Source organism: Dromiciops gliroides, chromosome 1 (genome assembly GCF_019393635.1).
Source record: "Dromiciops gliroides isolate mDroGli1 chromosome 1, mDroGli1.pri, whole genome shotgun sequence".
Classification (NCBI taxonomy): Eukaryota; Metazoa; Chordata; class Mammalia; order Microbiotheria; family Microbiotheriidae; genus Dromiciops; species Dromiciops gliroides.
This window is the reverse complement of record NC_057861.1, coordinates 395,590,120-395,617,031: the sequence shown is the minus strand read 5'-3', so window position 1 is coordinate 395,617,031 and position 26,912 is coordinate 395,590,120. Positions and strand designations below refer to the sequence as shown.

General features: G+C 39.4%; 1 protein-coding gene and 1 pseudogene across 3 annotated transcripts in view; both read right to left on the bottom strand.

Annotated features, from left to right (window-relative positions):
* The window catches only part of LOC122737122, an 81,852-nt pseudogene extending 64,812 nt beyond the window's left edge, over positions 1-17,040 (bottom strand).
* Positions 1-26,912, bottom strand: part of PDE4D (phosphodiesterase 4D) — a 1,961,234-nt gene that overhangs the window by 637,586 nt on the left and 1,296,736 nt on the right. The window lies entirely within an intron of this gene.

Sequence of the window (26,912 nt, the reverse complement as noted above, 5' to 3'; positions counted from 1 at the left end):
CACTGGATAAAGCACTGGGCTGGGAATCAGGAAGACTCATCTTTGTGAGTTGAAATCTGGCCTCAGACAATTTATTAACTGTGTGATTCTCTGAAAGTCACTTAACCCTGTTTGCCTCAGTTTCCTCATCTGTAAAATGAGCTGGAGACAGAAATGGCAAACCATTGCTGTATATTTGCCAAGAAAATCACAAATGTGATCACAGAGTCAGACATGACTGAACAACAACACTAGGTACCTTAAGGAAAATCATGAACCCTAGAGGATAGCATTGAAAGGGAAAATGGGAAGTACTGCAGACACGTCACCCACTAACTACAAATTTTTTGCCCTACCTAGTCTCAACTGTTCATTCAGAAAGAATTCTGCATTTCCAGTAGCAGCCTCCCTCAAGTGCTTCAGTTATTGCTGAATGAAATTTTATATGCACAAGGGAAGTGCTACAACCAGTTTTAGTTAATTGACAAATGAAAACAATGGTAGCATGAGACTTGTGAAGCTTGGAGATCATCTCACCCAAATCTTTCCTTTTAACAAAATGAAGAAACTAAGGCCCAGATAAATGAAATGACTTGCCTAAGGTTAGACACATAGCAAGTAACAGAACTGCGACTGAAGGGTCCTCTGACTCCAAATACAGTGCTCTTTAGACAACATCATGGAGAAGAAATATATTGTTTAGACTCTTCTGAGCATCTGTGATGTTCATCAGCTTTCCATCTGACTACTTGGATTCTTTCTGACTCACAATTTTTCCTTATTTCATAATGATGTTATTTATATACCCACAGTTTAGCTCAATTCAACAAACATGCCGAAACTACCTACTAAAAGAAAAGCACTGTGTTAGTCCTGGATGAAAAAAGATAAAACACAGTCCCCTCCCTCAAAGAGTTTTCAATTTACCAAGAAAGATACAGCATAAACAGAAGTATCATACAAGGTAGAATGAGAAAGGAGCATAGGTGAAATGAAAGATACTCTAGGAAAATTTGAGAAGAGAAAGGTTACTTTTATCTGGAAAGATTGGGAATCATGGAAGACCCATGGTTGATTGCTCATTTTTTAAAAAATCCTTTAATAAAACTTAAAATTACAGGGGTAAATTTAAAGATGATGACTAATTCATTTGGCTGTTCAAATTTGAAGAAGAATTTTTTTTAGCTTGTTATAAACTTTTTCTCTAGAGTTTGCAGAAAATTCTCATGAGTTCTTATACCAGATAAAGACTATTATCTACAAATTTCTTGTCTAGATAAAATAAAGAGTAACTCGAATTGATAGTTGAAATTATTTCTTGTATTTTTCCCATATTCTGGCAACATGTAAGTATATTTAAAATACAACTATTCTGTGGTAGGAAGGCCATCAAATAACTGAGTAATAGCTCAAGGAAAAATTAGTTTTTTAACCTCCAGAGGAGCATGACACCTAATATAGAAGCAACTCCCCCTACCCCTGTCCCAAAGCTGTGAAGCATCATTCCGCAATAACTGAAGCACTTGAGGGAGGCTGCTACTGGAAATGCAGAATTCTTTCTGAATGAACAGTTGCGACTAGGTAGGGCAAAAAATTTGTGGTGTCAAACTCAAAGAAACTCAAAAGAAAGGTTAGGTCCCAATCTATACATAAGGATCCCTGTGGGCTGTTTTATATTGTGATTTTGTTAACTATTTCCCAATTACATTTTATTCTGGTTCCACCATGCTTGGGAGTGTTTTACCTGGGGCTCTGCCCCTCTGTTGCCAGCTACAAACAGTGGACCATCTTTTGTCCTTGAGCTAAGAATGGTTTTTAAGAACCCTGTGGGTGATAGTTGAAATGATATTGCTAGAATGGTGCTTCACAGCTTTGGGACAGGGGTAGGGGGAGTTGCTTCTATATTAGCTCCTCTGGAGGTTAAAAAACTAATTTTTCCTTGAGCTATTACTCAGTTATTTGATGGCCTTCCTACCACAGAATAGTTGTATTTTAAATATACTTACATGTTGCCAGAATATGGGAAAAATACAAGAAAATGGTATTTTTTTAAAGTTTATTAACATCCGGGTAATCAAGTTTCCAAATTAGAGTGTAAATCCATCTTTGGTTTTGTTGGTTGCTTTTCCCCCCATACTGGGATGACCATTAATCAGTTAACAAAGATTTATTAAGTATCACAGAAGAGAGATGGAGTATTATGTGTGACAAACAGCAAGAAGTCCACTAAGTAACCTAATGTCAACTCAACAAATATTTTTTAAGCCCCTACAATGGGCAAGGTACCCCTAATATGGGAAAACGAAGAGAGGAGACAAAGATGAGTGAGGCATAGTTTCCGAGCTCACAGAGTTGACAATCTAGTAGTGATGGGGTATTCATGAGACAGATACTAAATAATTATAATATAATATTCCATACCCCCCAATATAATAAATGTTATGAGAGAGGTACAAAGAAAAGTGCTCTGTGGATTCAAGGGAAATTTGTTCGATTAGTTGGCAAAGTCTCTTGCATCAATCTAAGTGCTATTCATTTCCCTGGGGAACAGGTCAGCATCTCTGACATTCTCATGACACTTAAAATTGGTCTTGCCCACTCATTAAGGGGGAGTAATCATTGTAATCATTTACCAAGTGAATAGAAAGGAATGTCTAGACCTCAGCATCTTCCCTGGCAATGAATATGGAATCTTTTCCTGGCATAAGAGAGGCCTCATAAACCTAAGCTCTTTCTATGTCATATGCCACTACATACTTAAGTTCAGTCCTAAGTTGAAACATTGTCAGTTTAATGTTCCATGACCCATCCATAGGCTATGCCAGTTAGCTGTCACCTGTTAGGAAACTGCATCCCTTTTTGACACAATTTCATGACTAACTACAATCCAATCCCTGGATAGTTTTTTGTTTTGGTTTGGTTTTTGGTGGGGCAATGAGAGTTAAGTGACTTTCCCAGGGTCACACAGCTGGTGTGTCAAGTGTCTAAGGTCATATTTGAACTCAAGTCCTCCTGACTCCAGGGCCGGTGCTTTATCGCTTTATCCACTGCACCACCTAGCTACAACCACCCCCCCTCCCCATAGTTTCAAAGGTATTTGTCTCCTCCTGACCACTTAAGGAACTGAAGTAGACATCCTTACGTTTAAGGAGAAAATTAAATTATTAAGATTTGCCAACTCGGGGCTTCCAGAAAGTAAAATTAGTTCTTCACAGAATTTGTTTTTTTAAAGCTATCTCCTTGAATGTGAAGAAAAGGCCAAAGTTCTTTTGTGTTTCCCACCTCAGAAAAGAATATATGTCTAGACAGAATGTGGGTAAAGTTTTCCATGAGATGATACTCTTTCCCGCTAAATAAAAGTATTTGAGTTCCCGAGGAATTATACAATTCACTCTTGCTATCCTGCTTCTCCCTTAAATCCAAAAGGAAGGAAAACAACAACAACAACAAAAACCACAAACTAGGTAAAGACAATGCTGACCTCAATTTGCCAAAGCTTCAAGTCACGGCATCTTTCCCTGTTTTCCCCAGCCCCCAGTACCCATTCAAATTTCCAAAGGCTGTCACGAAGGAGAGTTCATTTTTTAAAAGGATCTGACTGGTTAAGTCAGTCTACATTTGCCCTGTAGCATTCCTTACATATTTGGCTTGGAGCAGTGTAGAGAATTGTGCTTCAGTCTGTGCAGGCACTCACTGGTATTCTGACATCTACCACTCCCCCCCTCCTTCTCTTCCTTTTTTGTCAATGTCTAACACGGCGCTGCTGTCTAAACATGTGAGGCTCACACTCCATGGTGAGGTTTGACAGCAGCAAGGAAACAGGGTTTTCTTAAGAAAAAAAGAAAAAAAAAGGGGATTTCTATAAATCCTAAACATTAAATGGAAGCGGTGGGGGGGGGGTGGATTACTCAGGGGTCTCTTACCTTTCAACAACCAACTTGTTTTGTCTAAATCAGGCTATTTCTGTTTTGGGGCCAAACTGCCAATTAAGTTGATACAATGAGTTGAGAGCCATTTTTATTTTTTTCCCCAAACTGAAGATAATGTAACCCCTAGTAAACCCTGGAACAATAAGCACCCACACAAAGATCTGTTTTGTGTGCTTAATGAGAGATAGATTTATTTTCCTAAATTCTATTTTCTTCTTATCTTGTCATTTATCTGATCCTAGCTCCTTCTCTATTTCCTGGACACACAAAGAAAGTGCCAGATTTGAGATCTAGTGACATCCTGACCCATTTAAAAGTCCTGTAGATAAGCCTTTTCTGTTTTAATTCAGAACTGTGATTTCATCCTTGTGAGTTTGGAAACTGCCTCCCCTGATGCAAATCAATAATAAATAGGGAAGGTTTCTCCTTCCCTCCCTCCCTCCCTCCCCCTCCCCCTCCCCCTCCCCCTCCCCCTCTCCCTCTCTCTCTCTCTCTCTCTCTCTCTCCCTTCCTCCCTCCCTCCTCTCTCAGTCTTTGTCTCTCTCTCCCCTCCCTCCCTCTCCTCCTCCCCCTCCTCCTCTGCCTCCTCCTTTTTTTTCTTTTTTGGTCTTTATATCCTCAGGACCTTGCACATAGTAAGCACTTAACAAATGCCTGGTGACTGATTAAGATCCCAGGACACTGAGATGTTGATATCAGACCCTGATCATAAAGTCCACATGTATAATAAGCAAGATCTTGAGCCTAGGAGTTCTATCCACTTTATCACACTTCTGCTAAGACTAAAAGTATGAGAAAAACAATCAATTTGCCTCTTTCAACATTCTGTGTGTGTGTGTGTGTGTGTGTGTGTGTGTGTGTGTGTGTGTGTGTGTGGTTGGGGGGCGGGATTGTTCCTAACCTCCATGGATAACATATCCCACTCACCATTTACTGTATTTGCTTCAGAGGCCTTTTCATTAGCTTTGGAGTTCTATATTTTGACTGTTTTGAGAAGAACGAATTGAAGACAGGTTCTTGACTTACAGCTGAAACTCATTCAGACTCCAGTCTCAAATTGGAGTTGGTTGGAATTTTGTTTTTTTTTTGGAGGTAGGTTATTTCATTCAAACTGTGATTCTCCTTGGGAAGCTCAAAAGCACTTCAATTCTGGCATGATCAAAAATAAGGGAAAGGCCCCAGAGAATGGGCAGGTAAATGGCACTGCCCTACCTGAGGGATTGACAGAAACCAAAGAGGTGGCAACAGCACAGTCTTATGTAGATTTTAACATAATAATATTAACATAGATGGAGAGGCTTTAGGGTAGGGGGATTGCAGATGAGAAGAATCTCCCTTTGCACACGCATATCAGCAACTTGTCTGTAACTCAGTCTGAGGGAGGTAGCCTACTGACTCAGGATCACACAGTTAACATGTGCCAGGGGCAGGTCTCCTTGACCACCAGGTTTTAGCTAGTATTCCACATTGCTACTCCATTAAAGTAGATAGATAATAAGAATAAAAAGAACTTTAAAGGTAACTTCCACCCCCAGACACATTAAAAGCTATACAAATAGCTTCCCTTTCCCAACTTTCTTGCTCCAAAAATGAATGGAAAGGCAAAATTTGCTTCCATACATATAATAAATCAAAATGAAGTACCTCCTTATGAAAAATAATACTCTCCTTTACTCTTACTCCTCAAATATGGCCTCCAGAGAACTTCTAGTATATGTGGAGAATAGCTACATGTTTACTTTCCAAGAGTGAAATCTCAAGCCTTTGTATTTGATCAACAGCCCAGACTGGGAGAAAAAATAAAAAGAAAGAAAAGTTTTCACTAAAAAAGATAGTTGGGGGCGGCTAGATAGCACAGTGGATAAAGCACGGGCCCTGGATTCAGGAGTACCTGAGTTCAAATCCGACCTCGGACACTTGACACTTACTAGCTGTGTGACCCTAGGCAAGTCACTTAACCCCCATTGCCCCGCAAAAAAAAAAGATAGTTGCATTACTTTTTCCCCCCTGGGGCAATGAGGGTTAAGTGACTAGCCCAGGGTCACATATCTAGTGAGTATCAAGTGTCTGAGGTCAAATTTGAACTCGGGTCCTCCTAAATCCAGGGCCAATGCTTTATCCATTACACCACCTATTTGCCCCTTCAGCATTACATCTTACAAAGGTCCTCTATGTCTTTTTTTGTACCAGATTTCAACTTCCAACTTTCAACCTTACATATCATCTTCTGCGAATTAGATTTCTATTTTAAAAATTAAAAAGGGCATCCGTCAGATTTCTTGGCACCTCCCTCCCCCCCAGGTGCTACACACACATTCTGTGTTTATAGAAGACTAATTGAACAAACATGTCCTGGGGTTCTGTTTAAAATACAACAGCAGTAGATCAAGATAAAGAAGCACAATGCCATTGTCATCAGCCATCCACGTAGGGCCAATGCCTTGAGTGCAGAGAAGGCCCTGGAATGCTGTTCATGGGAACAAAGACAAACGAAAATATTGCTTTCCACTGGGCATAATTAGGAGCTTAGCAAAGAAACCTCCATGCCTCTTCTAGAAATGAAAATCAATAGAGAAGAGCAGTCCAGAAACCTTTAATGCAACCAGTCTTTCTACTGCCAGCTAATTTACAATCCATGACAGGCAGCACTAAGTAAGAGTTATTTACATTTGTTCTCTTGGCATCATGGAAGGGAGGAGAGTGAAAAGGATCTGCTGAATCAGATCATGCTCTGATGGAGAGAGGGGGGGGATGGGGGAAAGGAGAGAGAGGGAGAAAGGGAGAGGGAGAGAGAGAGAGGGAGAGAGAGATGGAGGGGGGGCATGGGGGAAGGGAGAGGGAGAGAGGGGGGGAGGGAGAGGGAGAAAGGGAGAGAGGGAAAAAGGGAGGGAGAGGGGGAGAGAGTGGGAGAGAGTAGGAGAGAGTGGGAGTGAGGGGGAGAGAGAGGGAGAGAGAGGGAGAGAGAGAGAGATGGAGGGGGGACATGGGGGTAGGGAGAGGGAGAGAGGGGGTAGGGAGAGGGAGAGAGGGAAAAAGGGAGGGAGAGGGAGGGAGAGGGGGAGAGAGGGGGAGAGGGGGAGAGAGTGGGGAGAGGGGGAGAGAGAGGGAGAGAGAGGGAGAGAGAGGGAGAGAGAGGGAGGGAGAGAGAGGGAGAGGGAGAGGGAGAGGGAGAGGGAGAGGGAGGGAGGGAGGGAGAGGGAGAGGGAGAGGGAGAGGGAGAGAGAGAGAGAGGGAGGGAGGGAGGGGGAGAGAGGGGGAGAGAGGGAGAGAGAGGGAGAGAGAGAGAGAGAGAGAGAGAGAGAGAGAGAGAGAGAGAGAGAGAGAGAGAGAGAGAGAATTTCTCCAATTAATAGGCAGCTGCTCAACTTGAATTAATGCCCGTGGGTGCCTGCGTCATTGAGTGACACTGAAACAAATTGCCCTGTACTCAGGTGTTGGCCAAGGCTGAAGGGAATTAGTCACTCCAATAAAGGGAAAGGGCTCACATGCCCCAAGTTTTATGGGCACATTTTGAGAAGAAATTTTGTGGAGATTGTGTCTGTGCTAATTGTTTAAAGCTTAGAAAAAGTTTCAGTTAATGCAGAAGTTGTTGGGACAGCACATCAAGGTGACATGGCAGCTCTGCGGATCATCCCACTGATCCCCAATTCCCAAACTTTAACAATCCTCAATAGATCTTACCATCTCCAAAAACTATCATCATCTACCTCTCCTCTTCTTAGCCAAACTCATAGAGAAAGTCATCTTTATGAAGTATCTCCTCTAGCTCTTCTAAACACTCTACCCTGGTTTCATACCTCATCATTTAATGGCTATTTCCCTCTTCAAGTTACCGGTGATCACTTAAATGCCAAATCTGAAGGCTTTTTCTCAGTCCTTATGCTTCTTAAAGTCTCTACAGCATTTGAAATGACTGACCACTCACTTTCTCCTTTGGGATATTCCCTCCTCTCTGGGTTTTTATGACTCTGATCTCTCTTGGTTCTCCTCCTATCAAACTGACAGCTCCTCATCCATATTCCCCAAAGCTCAGTCTTGGGCCATCTATCTGTTAGAGATAATATACTATTTGCTTTGGTAATTCCATCATCTCCAATGAGTTCAATTTTCATAGGGATGTAGATGACCTCCAAATTTCCAAATCTAACCTTTAATGCTCTCCTGAGCTATAGAACTGTAGTACCAATTGCCAACTGGTCAATTCAAACTGGCTCTCCTTTAGGTATCAAAAACATAACATGTTCAAAGTGGAACTCATTATCGTTTCCCCAAACTCTCCTTTGTTCTGAATTTTCCTACTGTCAAGGGCAACCATTAGTCTTCTAGTTGTCCAAGTTCACAACATTGGTGTTATTCTCTACTCCTCACTCTCACTCACCCCATGCTGCTAAATTTTGTTGTTTCTAGCATCATGTATCTCACATATATTTGCTTGCCACCCACACAGCCACTATACCACTTAGGGTCTACATTACCTCTGTCCTGAACCAACAAAAGAACCTCAAGTCTCTCCCCTTTCAAAAGTATCCTCAATTCGGATGCCAGAGTGATTTTCCTAAAAATTTACTCACTCATCCCTAGCTCTGTGAACATTAGTGGCTCCCTATCACTTCTGGGGGAAAAATAATGTATGTATGTACATATGCATAGATGTATCATATATACATACACAGTCCTCTTTTGGAATTTAAAGCTATCCATCTCCTCCCCCCACCCCAGTTCCTTCCTATTTTTCCAGTCTTCTTTTTATTACTTCTGTCCATGCACTTTGTGTTCAAGCCACACTGACTTACAATTCCTCACCTGTGATGGTCCAGTTTCATCTTTAAGCTTCTGCATTTGATCTGTCTCCTATTCCTGAAATGATCTCCTCCCTCATCTTCCCCTTTTGGCATCTCCAGCTTTCCTACCTCAAGTGCCACTTTCTGCAGGAGAACTTTCCAGGTTCCATCAGCAGCTAGTACATTCCCCTCTTAGACTCCTTTATAGCTCCTTCTTTATGGATAGGATACATGACTATATGTACAAATGTCTCCCTATTAGAATGTAAGCTCCCTGAGGGTAGGGAGTATTTTTGCTCTTGCTTTGTGTCCTCAAGATTTTGTTTCTGTTTTCAGAGAATTTATTTAACATTGCCAGTGACTGCTGGGTTTACCCTGATCTTATCTTTTGTCTTGGTATTATAGCATAGTGCCTGGTATACATTAAGTGTTTAATAAATGCTTATTAACTGAGCATCTATTTGTTGACAAACAGCCTGGGGAGACAGAGAAAAAACAAAAACAAAAACCATAGTTCCTGTTCTTAAGGAGCTTCCATTTGAACATAGACAAGGTATTCTGTCAATCTCAACACCCTAAATAAAAGTAAGTTATCATTTGTTTTTTAGTTTAGATTCATTATTTCATCAGTGTGAGGAACACAGGTTCTGGACTTTCCTCAACTAATGCAGCTGCACAATTCACCAGTTACTTATGGTTATAGAGAACTATGTGGGACATCAACAAGTTAAGTGACTTGCTTAGTGTCTCAAAGCCAGAACATGTCAAAAGCAAAACTTAACCCAGGACTTCCTGACTACACACACACACACACACACACACACACACACACAAACACACACACACATACATATATATACACACACATACACACATATATATATGTGTGTGTATATATCTATATAACTCTACATATAAATCTATATATAGATATATGGGCTACCTTTGAGTTATCATTATCATTATAGAATAGTACCAAATTTCCTTAGAGTTATTCAGAAAGCTGATAACTTTACAAATAAGTAAATAATCTAGTTGATGAGGTTAGCAAGGACAAATGCCCTTTCGTACAGACAGTGGAGATTAGCAGGGACAGCTGCTATGACTTTCCTAGCTGGGTGCTTGCCTCAGTGGCCACACATCCATGTGTCTCCTGGCTGTTCATCCACATTCCCATCTGTCTGAATGGAAGTCTGCCCACCCGCAAGCTGGTTAAGCCAGACCGTTTCATTGTAGGAAAATTCCCAAGGCACAATGTCAGGCATGCTTAGCTCACCCATCACTTCATGGAATGTTTCTTGGATAGGACCTTCTTATTTAAACAATCACATTAATGCACCATCAGAAAAGAAATATCCAAGTAATGAGTGTGAAACAAACAAAATATCTGCAGATTTTGTAGGTTAATCTACCTTTGAGTCATACAGTCATGACATTAGACCTTGGAGAGAAGAAATAGCTTGGGCCCTGGAAGTACTTAGTTATTTCTTGTATCCCCAATTATAAAATTGATGTCTTTGAAATTTAAATATACAATTCTGAACACTCAAAAAATGATCAGGAAATGATTATATTTTGGTTCTACAAATATTGTCTGGTGGAAAGTAAATATTGGAGCAGATTCAAGGTATGTATGGAAATGAACCATTACTGCCTTGAACTGCATATCACAAAGGAAGCTGTATACAGGGATGAGGATGCTGGTGGTAAAAGTATTGTGTCTTGTTCATTCCATCAACCCTATCTCTGTGCTTTTGCACCAATTGTCCCTCTTACCTTCAAAGCACTTTCTTTCTTACCTTTCCTGTCTTAGAATCCAACAATTCCTACCAGGCTCAGTTCAGACCTCCTAAAAGATCTCTTTCCTTATCCCACTACATGCTGTTTTTCTCTCCCTCCTCAAATTACCTTGGTTATACTTACCTGCTCAAGCATTGTCTTCCCTCAGTGAACTCTATTTTTGACAGTTTGAATCCCTAGCACTTAGCTTTGTGCCTTGCACATAGCCTGGGTCAATAAATATTTGTCAAGCCAACTTCATTTCAGGACAAAGGGAGCTTGGGGATTGCATGGCTGAATTGAAGCTCCTCCTACCCACCGTAGAAGATGAAGGGGGAAAAATTATCAAAGGCTGTAGTTCCTTTGAATTCTCAGAGCTCTGCTCTAAGCAGCCAATTGTTCTCTTTTCTCTGACTTTGGACAGAGATGTGGCAGAGCATGGATATAAATACTGTCAGAGATGTTCAGCTCTAAGTCTGACAATGAGAGTTGCCATCTTGACATCTATTTTTGAGAACAGCTCAGAGGACCCAATTGCCAGGAGCTGGTTCTGGACTTGCTTCAAGCCAATATGAGAAGAAAAAAATAAAAGAAAAACAATTTGGCTATGTGAGTCTGTGGAGAAAAATCTTTGTGGCTGCGTATAGCACAAGGTGTGTGTGTGGGGGGAGGGTGACAAAAAGGAAACGTGTTCCAAAGGGGTTACGTTCAAAACATAACAGATAGTTTCTGAAGCCATAGAGTATTCTATTCTTGCTTATTATAGTCAGTTTGGGAGAATCTAGTAACCTAAGGAATTAACTTTCAGATTTTCCCTCTATCAGTGAATTGTGAGACTAATATAATGCTACCTGAATCAACTATGTCCCTTTTCAAATATCTCTTATAGTCTACCAAGCACCTGATGTCAGTCATTATATGCAGAAATTCTAGTCAAATACATACATATACAAATATATAATTTTTTTTTGTTTTTGTTTTAGGGTGAGGCAATTGGGGTTAAGTGACTTGTCCAGGGTCACACAGCTAGTGTCAAGTGTCTGAGGCTGGATTTAAACTCAGGTCCTCCTGAATCCAGGGCCAGTGCTCTATCCACTGCACCACCTAGCTGCCCCCATATATATAATAAGACAGGGCTTCCTAACTATTAGCTTATGTTTTTAGACACATATAAAATGATGAATGCTATCTGTATAAATACTCTTTGGGCTGGAAGAACCCTCACACCCCAAGCTCAGGGGTTTGTGCACCAGGGGAAACGGGCCAGAGAATGAGTGACAATTACAGGGAATACAAGAAAAAAAGTTTAAGTAACAACATATCAAGAGAAAAGGGGTGAAGAAAAACCCAGTGTATGAGGAGGTAAATCAGCAGAAAGAATCCTTAAAATGGGAAAAATGAGTAAAATGTCAAAGGGAAAAAAAGCAGGTAAAGTAAATATTACAATATGCAGGATAGAAGCCAAAGGCACCTGATGAAAGAATTTTGTGAACTTCTCAGAGATAATGTAACAAAAAAAAATTATAATGATTAAAAAAAAGTAAGTAAAATTCAATTTGTCCTCTTGGATTGCAATGTATACCACAATACCTATCTGACAAACATTACAAATTAACCAATAGTGCCTGGTTACGTAGTCGGGCTTTAATAAATTCTTGATGAGTTAAAGTGAATTTTTTAAAAAATATTTTAAGAGTAGCGTGATCTTTTGTAATATTCTTTAAGGGAGAAAAATGAAATGAATACACGGAATGATTCCCTTTTAGAAGTGATAGCATATCTGTACTTTTTAATCTCTGCTATTCAAAGGCTGATTATTTATTTTATGGCTTATTTGGGGGCTTTTTAGTTCTCTGGGAATAGACACCTAAGCTACTTATCAGGAAAAGCAGACAAAATTCAAACTCATTTACTTTCCTATTTTTTTTAGCAGTTTTAGGACAATGTTTTGCAGGGAAGGAAAAAGGAACTCAGTAAAATGAAGCCATTATTTTAATAAAGTTAGTACACTGCTATATTTTCTGAGATTTATCAAGAAATATTTAATTAGTAGATTCTGGATTCCTTTTTATTCACTGCTATCTCTGTTCCTTTTTATTTGAGATCACAGGATCATAGATTTATAGATAGAAGGTATACTAGGGGTCAATTAGTCCAACCTTCTTGTTTTATAGATGACTTGTACCACATCACAGAGGCTGAAAAGTGGTGGAACTGGATTTGAACTAAGATTCTCTGACTCCCTGACTCTGGATCTGCTCTCCACTGTGCCATGCTTCCTCTCACAAAATTAAGAGCTTTACATAACAAAATAGAAAGTAAGACTTACCAAAAAGGTGTCAAGATGATTATTTAGAAAGTCTAAGTACAGAAATTATTTTTGCCTTTGTTAAGAGTAGTAGCATGTTGGGACTTTCTCTTCTCATTATCCTAGTCCTCATATTCACCTCAAAGACTGGAAAAATATAGTAATAGTCATCTTATTAAAAAATAAAATGAAAATCTGGGTGTTTATTCCTTTGGGATGACAATTTTTCCTTACTGTGTTTTTTTTTTCAATGCAAAACCAATCACAATAATATCTCCTTTCACAGAATTAGCCATTCATTCAAGACCTTCATGCTACAAAGAACAATCATTTGGATAACTTAAAAAAAAATCTGCCATAGGCATTGCAAATAGTGCCTTAAGCTGGAAACCCAATCAAAGTCTTCAGGAAGAGGAAATGTGGAAAAGAAAATTAGTCATGTGTCTCTGTCCTGACAAGCACTACACCTCTGTCTTCTCTACAGAGAATCGACTGTCGGTGCCCGGGTGGTGGTTTTCATATCTTGAAATAAGAAGTAATAATCAGCTTCTTGACTGCCACATCGCCCAGTTTCATAGCTTAAATGTTATGCAATTTAACTACTGATTTTCATTTTTGTTCACTTAGTGTGTAACACTAAGACCATGACAATTTTAGCATCTTCCAACCTGGGGACAACATTATCATAATAAGAACAACTACAAAAGTAATTATAAACCCTTTAAACAGCTCCTTCATTTCATGGAATCTTTCCCCAGTGAAATCAAACTGTCATCTAGACTCATTAAGTATGAAATTCTTGATATGAACCAAGGAAAGGTAAGCACTAAAAATTTTGTGCTTGAATTTGGATGTCACATTGGACCAAGGAATATGGACACTTTGGTCACCTTCAGGTAAGACATAACCAGCATAACAATTTCAAAGATAAAGCTGTGCCTGAAAATGTTGAGATGTACTGGCATCCTGATATCAAAGGTGAATGAGAATGAATTTAAAGCAATTAACAACCATGTAATAAAAATGTTAATGTGAGTTTTGGACCCTGAAAAATTTCCCAGGAGAGATCTAGAAAGTCCCCTAAAAACACTTATGCAACATTAGCAGGGCCCATAACTCCAACACACCTAAAGCAAGGTGAACACTTTCTAGTCAAAAAGGAAGAGTACAATTTGGAGACATTCTCAGAGCACATAATAAACAGTTTTTTCATAATAAACATTTTAAAAAACCTTATAAAATACTTCCAGAACAAGAAAACTGTAATCATTTCATTGTACAATACTCAAGACTGATCAGGTACACTTCTACTAGATTTGCCTAAAGTAACCAAGAATAGTTTACCTATGACATGGCTAAGACCTAAACTGGAATAAAAAAGTTCTTCTGTGGCATCATCGACAGGAAAGGGTTGACATGTGGATTGTAGAAATGGAGAAAGTTTATGACAGCAGTTCAGGACCTGCTCACTCCCACCAGAAAATACAGAAAGGTTATCTTTAAGGTGCTTAGACTTAGTGATTAATGGAGAAACAGCAATAAATCACAACAGGCTACAAAAATTTAGTACCAACCATACAGCTAGCAAGATACAGCCCGATGGTCACTTTCACAGATTAAGAGATGATGAATCACTATACTATAAATACAGAACTGAAAATATCCTGGAAACATGACCAATAAACTGCATTGGAACCAAAGTATTATCACAGACCAAACAGTTGAACACAAGAGCCTGGACATGACTGAGGCATAAACACTTGAGAACAAAATTTTTAACATGTTATCAGGCTGTGCTAGCAAATATTTAACAACCACCTCTCCAGAAACCTTTGACACATTTTAAAGTTTAATCTGTATTATTCATATTTTCTCCATCATTTTCTTAAGTCTGGACAATCTATAAAACAATATGTCAAGCCCTATTATGTAGCATTTGCCTATTTACAAGGAGTAAATGCTCACATAGAAATTTTAATGTAACCAATTCAAGCTGATTCCACCCCCATCCCTGGATGTTACCATACCATATATTCATAATCTCCAAGCTACTTGAAATTAAAAAAAAGTTTTCAAAACATAGAGATCTAGAAGAGTCGATCAAAATTATATGGGAGGAGGAAGAAGTATATATCATCCCTGTTGTCTGGATTGCTATCAGAGTTATGCCTAGTATGCCTATAGTGAGCTTATAGAGGATGAACCGGCGATCAATCAATAAACATTTATTAAGTGCATAGTATGTTCCAAGTACTGGGCTATGTTGTTGTAGTTTAGCTATTTTCAGTTGTGTCCCACTCTTCATGACCTCTTTTGGGGTTTTCTTGGCAAAGATGCCGGGATATTTTGCCATTTCCTTCTCTAGTTCATTTTACAGATGAGGAAACTCAGGCAACCAGGGTTAAGTGACTTGCCTAGGGTCACACAGCTCATAAGTGTCTGGTGCTAGATTTGAACTCAAGAAGATGAGTCTTCCTGACTCTAGGTCCAGCACTCTGTCTACTGTACCACCTAGCTCCACTGGGGATAGAAAAAGAGGCAAAAGGCAGAGACAAAGGCTTCTTCAAGGAGCTTACAATCTAATGAGGGAGACAATATGCAAACAAATACATACAAAATGAATTATATAAAGAATAAAGAGGGGATAAATAACAGAGAGAAGGCACAAAATTAAAGGGGGGGTAGGGAAGTCTTCTAGGAAAAGATGGGATTTTATCTGGGATTTAAAGGAAGTCAGGGAGGTCAGTAAACAGAATTAAGGAGGGAGAACATTCCAGATATGGTGTACAGGCAAAGGAAATTCCTGGAGCCAAGAGATGAAATGTCTTATTCATGGAACAGCCAAGAGGGCAGTATCACCGAATAATGTAAGGAAATATAAGGTTATGAAGTTATAAATGTAAGGAAGCAATATTAGGATGGACTTTGAATGCCAGAACATTGTGTATTTGATCTTGGAGGCAAGAGTGAGCCACTAGAATTTACTGAGTGGTGTGGGTGTGTGTGGGTGTGGGAGAGAGAGACAGAGAGAGGGGATTGTATCTGCATTTTAGGGAAATTACTTTAGTGGCAGTTAGATTGGAATGAAGAGAGCCTTTGAGCCAGGCTGACTCGCCAGCAGTATATCGTAGTATTCTAGGCATGAGGTGATGGGCCTTGCTCTATGGTGGGGGCACTGTCAGAGGAGAGGGGCATATGGGAGGGATGTTGCAAAGGTGAAAGCCTCAGTAACAGATTGCACGTGTGTGGGGGGGGTTGTGTGTGTGAAAGAGAGATAGTGAGGAGTTCCGGATGACTCCTAGATTGTGAGTCACAGGGACTGGGAGGATGGTGTTACCCTCTACAGTCATAGAGAAAGTTGGAAGGGAGAGATTTAATGGGGAAAATGTTGAATTTGTTTTGGACATATTGCATCTAAGGTGTCTAAGGGATATCCAATTCAAGATGTCTGAAAGTCAGTTGAGGATGCAAAATAGGAGGTCAGGAGAAAGTTTGGGGCAGAATGGGTAGATTTGAGAATCATCAGAGAGAAATGTAATGAAATCCATGGGAGCGGATGAGATGACCAATTAAAGTAGTATAGAGGGAGAAGAAAAAAGGGCCCAGGACAGAGCCCTGAAGGATCCTTATGGTTTATTTTTTTATTTAAGTCTAAAAAGTACTTATTTGATCCCCCTATGTAATAGTGTATAAAATAATAAACTTAAAAGAATAATAGGATAGTGGTTTGTCACAATGCCATTTCCATCATAACCCCATCTGGAACTATGAGAGTAACAATGGTAGTGATCATGATCATGATGCCTACAATGACATGTTCACGTGGCACATCCTAGTTTGAACATTGCCACTGGCTTTTCTCCTTCCCTTCACCACTATTGGACATTTTGCATCAGATGTCTCATAGATATCTCAGACTCAAAATGTTTAGGACACAATTCATTATCTATCTCATGGAAGGGTCAAGGTAAAGCCTACCCCATAGTATACTTGCCTACCTGGCCCTTGATCTATGTATTCTGATATAGAACAACAACAATAATAATTCATATAAGAGTGTGCTTCTTTTAAGTTTTGGATAATGTGCAGGATAATGAGCAAGTAACTGAGACAATGAGCAGGAAGGGCAAATTCTTTTCAGATGTGAGTGGATCATTCCACACCTAGTAAACATACTTTGGGTATTTTGCTTATAAAAAGGCACCCGGAGACAAAGAAATTGTTCACAGATCACTCGAATATCTTTTCCTGTACGCACTGGCATCGGTGAACAGAAGAAATTAGAATTTCTTTTAAAAGGTGGCAATTTGAAGGCCATAGTTTTTTGGGTGTTATTGTTGAGCTGTTTTAATTTTGTTCTACTCTCTGTGAGGTTTTCTTGGCAAAAATACTGAGGTGGTTTGCCATTTCCTTCTCCGGCTCATTTTACAGATGAGGAATCAAGGTAAACAGGGTTAAGTGACTCGCCAAGAGTCACACAGCTAGTAAATATTTGAGGCTGAATTTGAACTCAGGTCCTCCTGACTCCAGGCCCAATACTTTATCCACCCCACTATTATAGGGCAGATTGCTATTTCCTCGTTATGACATTGGTTGAAGAAGTGAAGATTTGGGAAATAGGCCAGATGATCACTCTAAGTTTTACTGAAATTTCAAATTTCTTCCCAATGTGGACAAATTTTAAACCCAGAAAAGTAGTTAACTAAAAAGGAAAGGCTTCTTTCGTCTCACCTCCTCCCTGAGAGATGTCAAGCCTCACGGCAGAACTGGAAGGCCTCTACCAGTTTTAGGGAAAGGGTCTCTGCCCTTTCTCAAAAAGCAAAGTAGTCAAGACTCCACATGCCATCAGGGAGTAAGCCCAGGGAGGTCTGCAACAAGCTCAACTTAAAACATGTTGACCAGTGGTGCCAGGTCATGTGAGGAATGAGCATACCCAAACACCGGCAGCTCAAGCACCACGCCTAGACATGAACTTTGTGAGGACTTTCCAGAGAGTAAAAAGACATCCAGGCCCGTAGTACCAGGGGTCATGAGCTTCTCTGGCCACACCTGTTCCTTCTAGGTAGGCTGAACTACCATAATAGTTTATGCATACTCCCTACAGAGATGAGGTACATTTATAGGATCCTGTACCACAAATTATGAGGGGAATGCTTTTAAACTACATCTTCTAAGCAAATACATGTCTTTGCTAAGAGCTAATTATTTCTACTGGCTGGTTGGGAATGGGAAGCATCCCAGTGGGGTTATTTGTAAACCTATAAAAGTGCCCCACAGGATTACCCCTAGAACTTAGCCACCTTTTTGGGATCCAACTTGCCAGTACAAATGAAAGTCAGAGTTATCACTCAGAATAGGTGATACGTTTATTTTTCTGACACTTGGAGGTTTATAAAGTACTTTGAATAAAATATGCAAAGTGGCTATGAAAAAATAAGTGCTGGTCCGCATATTCTGTGGAGAAACTGGTACAGGTAATGAGTGGGTTATTGAATTTTTAACTAGAACATCCAAACTAACAGGAGGATTTCTAAGGTTTATTTTTGTCACAATAATCCTCTGCAACTCTCATTAAGTACAAAGATCAAAACAAGGAGCTTTTACCCTTTTTCTTTTAAAATTCACTTATCTGCTTCTGTCTTTTTTAATGAAAGAAAGTGATGGAAAATTGGAATTACCAGAGCTTTTTCATTTTCTTTTTCAAATGAAGGAAGATATTGGAGTAAACACTTCTCTATCTCCTTTCAAGTAAAGCTGTTCCCTACCATAAATAAACAGATTAAATTGTTTTAAATTCAAATCCTCATCAAAGAGAAAAGCCAATGAATTCAAATGGGAAACAAAAAGGAAAAATTCAGGGAAGATGCCATGACTTAACCAACCTCCAAATTTTACTGAAACAGAAGCAACACTGAGAGGAATGAAGAAGCAGGAATAATTTGAGAAATATGAAATTCTGTTTCTGATGTAACAACACATTCCCTTTTTCCCCTTGCTTTTTGACCAACAGAATCATTTAGTTGGGTGATTGGGCTTCATACCTCTAGTAAATGTCAGCACGTCAATAAATTAATAATACCTAGGCTGACATCAGTAATTGACTCATTACTGACAATCATAACACTCAAATAATAAGGCCCACCGTCCTCTCTTATATTTCCAGAGGGCTTCACAGTTTACAAAGTGACTTCACATAGCTGTATCTCATTTGTTCTTCATTATGGGATTTTAGTATTGCAGCTCCTACAATACTAAGGTAAGGTAAAGTTCAGTAAAATTATTAATTCAGAAGGAACTAGAAACTCAGGGATGTTGAGGTGACTTACCCTGGATCGATGGAAATGTAAACAAAATCCATGTCTTCTCTCTGTCTACTTTGGGACTGTTTTTCTTAACCATTACACACTCTTTTCAGGCCATCACAATATAACAACCAATACTTGGGAGAGAATTTCAAAGAATGACACAGTCTGATTGTCTATGTTAGTTTACTCATTTTCCAAGATGTCGAGGACGATGATACTGATTTTTGTGATGAGGACGACAATAATAATAACTAAAACATGGAAGACAATTGCAAAAAATGACACTGATTGCCTACGTCAGTTTACCCATCTTCCATGAAATTGGCGATGCTTAAATAACAATAACCACAACAAAAATGATAATAAACAACTCCTAACCTTTATGTAGTACTTCAAAGTTTTAGGGCAGCTGGTGGCAAAGTGGATAGAATGCTGGGCCTGGAGTCTGGAAGACTAATGTTCTTGAATTCAAAATGGGCCTTAGACACTTAGTAGCTGTGTGACTCTGGGCCAGTCCCTTTACCCTGTTTACCTTCATTTCCTCATCTATAAAATGAGCTGGAGAAGGAAATGGCAAACCACTCTAGTATCTTTGCCAAGTAAACCCTAAATGGGGTCACAGAGAGTCAGACATTAAACATAAACAAGTAAGGTACGAAGGAACTTTTTGCTGTTGCTGTTAAGGAATTAGTTCATTTTTATCCAACAGCACAGGATTTTTACAGTTAGACTATTAAATATGAATTCACTATGAAACTCTTTTGGGAGGTAGGGGAGGATGGGTGATTTCAGTGATATACATAACTTTCAGTGAGGGAACTCCCTCCATCAAAGCAGATTGACAAATGGTCTGCAATTTAGAAAGCTGCTTGGGGGGGCTGGGCTTTAAGTAACTTTCCCACAATCCTATTGCTAGTATATCTCAGAAGTACAACATAAACCCAAGTCTTCCTGACTTAGAGGCTATCTCTTACATGACTCAAGAGGATAAAAATTAGCTAAAATACTCTAGAAATAGATTTGCAGTACATCTTATTTTTGCCAGGAGGACTAGAATTGGAGATGTCTATCTGGTTGCTCTGACTGACCTCCTTAATGTTAATAAAAAGAGCATCAGTGTCCAGTTGGGGTGGAGAATGTGGTCTTGAAGTGCTCTCTTTCTCTGAGGTCCTTTGAGGACTTAGTTTTGACCAGATGTGTTACAGTTGTAGGGGAAAAGTGATGCTTTGCAGAAGAACTAAAAGGCCACCCGCCTACCAAGAAAGTAAGGGCACCAACTGGCCCATCAGTGGGAGGAGGAAATAATAGAAAGCGTGGAGAAGCCTTCCCAAATGATTCTAACTGCAATATTAAAGAGGCACTTGCCAGTAACGCCGAACAATAATGAAGTCCAGCCTCATCATCCAAGGGGGTTGGACAATTTTTTTTCTGTAGATAAATATAACTTGGAACAAAGGATACTGCAGTTTTAGAGCACAGATTCTTTTTTTTAATTTTTAATTTTTTTTAATTTTTAGTGAGGCAATTGGGGTTAAGTGACTTGCCCAGGGTCACACAGCTAGTAAGTGTTAAGTGTCTGAGGCCAGATTTGAACTCAGGTACTCCTGAATCCAGAGCCGATGCTCTATCCACTGAGCCACCTAGCTGCCCCTAGAGCACAGATTCTTAACCTGGGGATTCAGTGGATAGATTTCAAATACTTCAAGAAATTGGATGGGAAAAATACATCTTTATTTCAATACAATTAGTTTCCTCTGCAATCTTATGTATTTTACTTTATTCATTTTAAAACATTATTCTGCAAAGGGGTTCATAGGCTGCCAGAGGGTCCATGACACAAAAGAGATTAAGAACCACAGTTCTAGGGACTCATCCTTACTTTCTTTGCACTCTCTGTTTGGCTCCAAGAGTTAGGATGAGTACTGCTGACTAATTTTGCAAAGCACCTGGAGCGCCTCAGGGCAAAGGCACTATGTCAACACAAACATTAAACACATAGCAAGAATTAGCCAAATCCTATGGTGGACTAAGGCAAATAAAATATGTTCCCTCCTGGAAGTTCACCGCTTAGAAATAAATGGCTCCTGCCAGGACTTAGCACTTGGCAACATGGAGCAGATAACAAATATGGCCAAGCATTTGTAATTATTTCATTGAGTTTTCAAATAAGACATTGTAATATTAGTAGCATATACATAAATATATGTTCACAATTTTATTCCATCTGAAAAGTTAGTGTCACAAACAACCAATACTTTCTGGTGAATACCTCACGGCAGATTAAACTTGATGTCTTTCATATAGGAAACTAAATAACCTCTTGACACATTATAATTCTTTTCAGCCTTTTCAAACTACAACTTTATTAGTGGATGCATGTGAGTTATATTCGTCAGATGGTAAGAACAGAACCATCTTCTATTGTTCCACAAAATAGTACACCTCATCTAACTGGCAATGTTCTATTTCCCCTAAATTTTGTTTCTTCCTCAGATGCCTACAAGCTTGCCTAGGTATAAGTAATATTAAAAAGGAAAAAAACTAAAATAATCAACCTAACAAATAAACCTCACTTTACCTTTCAATCCCCTTAAGCTATCCTCCTATATCTTCTCCCCCTTTCCCTAGCTGACCTCCAAGAAAATGCTATCATGTGATCTACTGTAGTTTTTTCTGCTTCCTGGTCTCTTCACTTAATTCTCAACTCCTTGCAGTCTGGCTTCTGATCTCATCACTCACCTGAAACTGTTCTTTCCAAAGTCACCAATGACTTCTAGATTGCTAAATACACTAATCTTTATTCAATACTATGCTTCTTTACCTTGTTGATGATGTACTTAACATGAAGACCACCCTTTTATCCAGGATATTCTTCTCTGGGGTTTCCTGGCGTGGTTCTCTTCTGGTTCCCCTTCTACCTGTCTCTCAGTAAGCATTTCTGGATCATCATAATACTATACCACATAACTATCTACCTCTAAGTCTCTGTGCTGGGCTCTCTTCTCTTTTGTCTTGCTAGCCTAAACAATTCCCACAGGATTCAATGATCATCTCCATGTAGCTGACTCCCAGATCTACCTATCTAGTCTTCACCTCTCTCACCCATATTACAAACTACCTATTGGATATTTCAGACTTCATGTGCTATAGTAGTCTCCAACTCAAAATGTCTAGAATAGAACTCGTGATTTATTCCTCAAAACCAGCCATCTTCAGAACCACCCTATTTCTTTGAGGGAACTCTACTCTGTAGTCATCCAGGTTCTTAATTTCAGTGTCATCCTCAACTCCTCACTATCACTTATGCCAGATAGCCAATCAATTTCCAAGTCTTGTCAATTTCACCTCCTTTTCTCACCTCCATGCCACAGCCCCCACCCCAGTGAGGGCTTTCATCCTGACTCTCCTGACTCCTAATAATTTGCCTTCTTACCTCTACTTTCATCTTTCTTCAAACCATCCCATAAGGGGCTTCCCTAAAGCACAGGTGTGACCAGGTCATTCCCCCTAAAAAACTGCAGTGGTTCTAAGGTCAAATAAAAATTCTTCTGCCCGACATTAAAAGCTTCACACCCTCTCTCCAGCCTACTTTTCCAGTTTATTATATATAACTTCACCTTAGGCACTCTATGTCTGGCCAAACTCACCCTTGTGCTTGCCTCATGGAACTCCACCATGTCTATCTCCATGTTTGGGCACTGGCTGCACTCACTTGTCTATAACAGACTCTCTCCTCACCACCTCTTAGTGCATTTAATTTTCGTCAAAGCTCAGCTCAAGTGCTACTTTCGACACTATCTTTTCCCTGAATCCAGCTGCTAGTGCTTTCCAAAATAAAAATACCTTGTTTTTATTTTGTTCACACTTCTCTCTGATCCTTCCTGAAATGTTTTGCTTCCCTGATAGAAGGTTCTAGAAGGCAAGGATTATTTCTCTTCTGTCTTTATAGTCCCAGTGCCTACTTCAGTGCCCAGTCTAGAGTAAATGCTTGGCTGCTAGTTTATTTCTCAAAATAATATTATCAGTATAGCAGTAGTTTCTCGAGTTTCTAAATTTGCATTTTGTTTGACAACAGTAACAAAATATAAAATGATTTTTATGACCCTGCCTAGCGGATGAAACAAAAGCAACATATAAAACAAACATGATTATAGGATTTCTGTACTAGTCCAGAATCCCCTGCAGCGAAACTGACCTAATCTAATACCCACAGAACAAAAAAGTATCCTTCACAGTTAAGTAAAATGGGGGAAATCACACACATACATTGGAGTTTGGCTTTCTCTTAATACGTAAAGATGGCTAAGGAGAAATCAGATTTTATTCCCTTTCTTAAAGGTTCCATGAGAATGCTATTAGCATTATTGCTTTTTCAAAAAGTATAAGGATAGATTTTCAAAATTCAATTCATCTTAATGAATTTACATGATCGGAAGGTTCCCCAACAAGGCCTCTTGCTGAAAAAGATTTTAACGCTTAGAGATTAATTCTTTGGGATCTTCATGGATTTGTGTTTCTCAAAAGTGTCCCTATTCAAATGAATGTAAAACTTAATAAAGCAAAAATTTTGCTTGATTAGCTTACTGTTAGTTGACCTAAGGCCAATAGCCTCAAATCTCCTAAAGAGATAGCAACTTCACTGTTGTTGTTGTTGAGTCATTTCAGTCATGTCAAACTCTTTGTGACCCCATTTGGGTTTTTCTTAACAAAGATATTGGAGTGGTTTGCCATTTTCTTCTCCAGTTCATTTGACAGATGAGAAAATTGAAGCTAACAGGGTTGAGTGACTTGCCCTGGGTCACATGGCTAGTAAGTGTGTAAGGCCAAATGTGAACTCAGGTCCTCCTGGCTCCAAGCCTGGCACTCTATGGACTGTGTCACCTAGCTGCTCTTAGCAACAACAAAAACAACAACTACTGCTGCTGCTACTGCTACTACTGCTACTACTACTACTACTACTACTACTACTACTACTACTACTGTATTTTACTTATTAATATTAACATCTCTACTACTACTAATAGCTAACATATAGTACTTTAATGTTCACAAAGTACTGCACAGATGTTTCATCTGATCTGCATAACAACCCTGGGAGGTAAGCATTACTATTATCTAAATTTTATAGATGAGGAATTTGAAGCAGACAGAAGTTAAGTGATTGCCCAGGGTCACTCAGCTTTGTAAGTGCCTGGTAGAGGATTTGAACTCAGGACATTCTGATTCCATGTCTAATGGTGGGGGGAGGGGCAGCTAGGTGGCACAGTGGATAAAGCACTTCTGGATTCAGGAGGATCTGAGTTCAAATATGACCTCACACACTTTGACACTTACTAGTTGTATGAACCTAAGCAAGTCACTTAACCCTCATTGCCCTGCCAAAAACAAACAAACAAATGCCAAAACATCCTTGCCTTTGGTTACCTTAAGAATTCAGAAAGATCTGAATAGCTTGGAATCGTCCGACTTAGGATATTTTGCTTTCAGTTTTGTCATTCAGTGTATTATTAATCTCCCCACTTACTTAGCAAATCAAGCATAATGTCATTTCACAGTTTCATAACTATTTCTTCCCTTATTTAAGTCAAAATCAAAGCAAGAAGATGGGACATTAAGTCATTAATCTTTTCAACATGTTGTTGGGAGTTTTTCTACATGTTCTACTCATTTGGCACTTGACCTATGCCTCTTTTTATCTTCCTTTATATTTCTATACAGGTCTCTACAACTACACAATAAGCCCACTGAGGGCACTGAACATACCTAATGTTTCTTCTACCTGAAATCAGGCTAAATTGCTACAAGATGGTGGTCATACCTTGCCCATATCTACAAATTCCACTTGAGGTTTATGCTTATGGTATGACAGTGGTGGAAATATTCACACTTGTCCCCATATAAACAAAAATAGGACCCATTAACAGAACAAAATCCAAGACACAAATAACATAGCAGGCAGTCTTATAAAACAAATTTCAAAAGAAAGAAATAGCTAATAGGCAACTAGGCAGAGTAGTGGATAGAGTAGAGGAGCTGGAGTCAGGGAAAGATAAGTTTGAATCGTATATTGAATCAGATATTTATTTCCTTTGTTACCTTGGGCACATCACTTCAGAGCTCTGTGTCTCAGTTCCATTACTTTCAAAACAGGACTAACAATAGCATCTACCTCTTAGGATTGCTGTGAGTATCAAATGAGTTAGCATTTGTAAGGTGTCTTGCAAACCTTAAAGCACTATGTAAATGCTAGTTATTCTTGTTATTGCTATGATGATGATGATGGTGATATATTACCATTCTCAGCATGCTTGACTGAGATTCCAAATTAGTTTCTTCTCTTTATGTTTTCTCCCCCACCCCCTTCATCAATTTAAATCTCCTTATTTGGACTTATTAGGAGTTAAAGTCTTTGGAACTATGAGTTATGTTTACAAGTCTCTTTTACCAAATTAACTGAGGAGGAAGTTCCAGGGAGGAAGAGCAAGGTGCATCCTGGCTCCTTGGTTCCACTTCTTTGGTGCTCAGGAGAGATTTTTCATCACATTGCGTTTCAATGCCAATCATCAATCACTTTTCTCTTAAAAGCAGGGCGAGGGGAGAGAATTAAATAAGAACTAAATAAGCTCACTAAATAAGAATTCAAGTATTAGTTGTTTAAGTAGGTGACACACGAACCTTAAATACAATCGCAAGATTCATAGATTACTTCTCTAATTGTAATAGCTCTTTTATAACCTTACTTGGATAAAGAGTTCTTAAAACTGATTGTTAAAAGGACAAGTACACGTTGGTAGACAGGTCATTACATTTTAAGCAACATTTAAATGAAAATACAATAAAGCTTCTAAATACAGACACAAAAGAGTTTCAGAACACCAACAAAGAAAAACTTAGGGGGGGGGTCACAGTGAACGGACTTGATTGGGAACATAGGGCGTTTGTTTTCTTTTAAAGGCAAGCATGATATTAGAGCAGAAAAGGTAAAGTGGAATAGTGCAGAGTCAAGAAATCTGGGTTTGGGTCTCTGTTCCACCACTTATTAGTCAGTGGTTATGGGGAAATGCATGCTGCCAGTGATGCAAAAGCAAAAATAAACAGCCCTGCCCTCATGGAGCTTACATTCCATGTCTGGGAAACAGCACATATACACAGGTGGACATATACAAAATATAGAGACTGGACTTGTGATTTCACTGACTCAGAAAACTGGGAAGAAGAGAGTCCTTCTACTAATGCAAGTCAGCACTTTCTTTTCAACACATAGTCTTAGAGGGCAGCTAGGTGGTACAGTGGACAAAGCACCAGCCCTGGATTCAGGAGGACCTGAGTTCAAATCTGCCCTCAGACACTTTACACTTACTAGCTGTGTGACCTTGGGCAAGTCACTTAACCCTCATTGCCCTGCCCCCCCCCAAAAAAACCCCAACATATAGTCTTAGAGAACCGAGAATTTAGTTAAGTAATTTGTCCAGGTTTACAATGCTAGAGGCTGTTACATGTCAGAGGCCAATCTTCCTAGTCAGCTCTCTATCCACTGCTGCAAGCTGCCTTTCAAATGCAAAATAAACACAAAGTGTTTTGGAGAAGCAGAGGGGAGGATGGACATGGGAAAGGGGGAGAACAGACATGGAGAAAGCATGAGCAACTAACTTCAGGATCAGAGAAAGTCTTATGTAGAAAGTGGCATTTTGAGTTAAGGGTTCCTAGAGGAAAAGGTAGGAAAGTATAAAATATTACTATTAATATGTTATTAGAGCACTTAGGAACCAAGGACAACCACAACAGAATGTGGTTACCACTGCTTCTTATGCCTAAGGGTGGAAGACAAAGA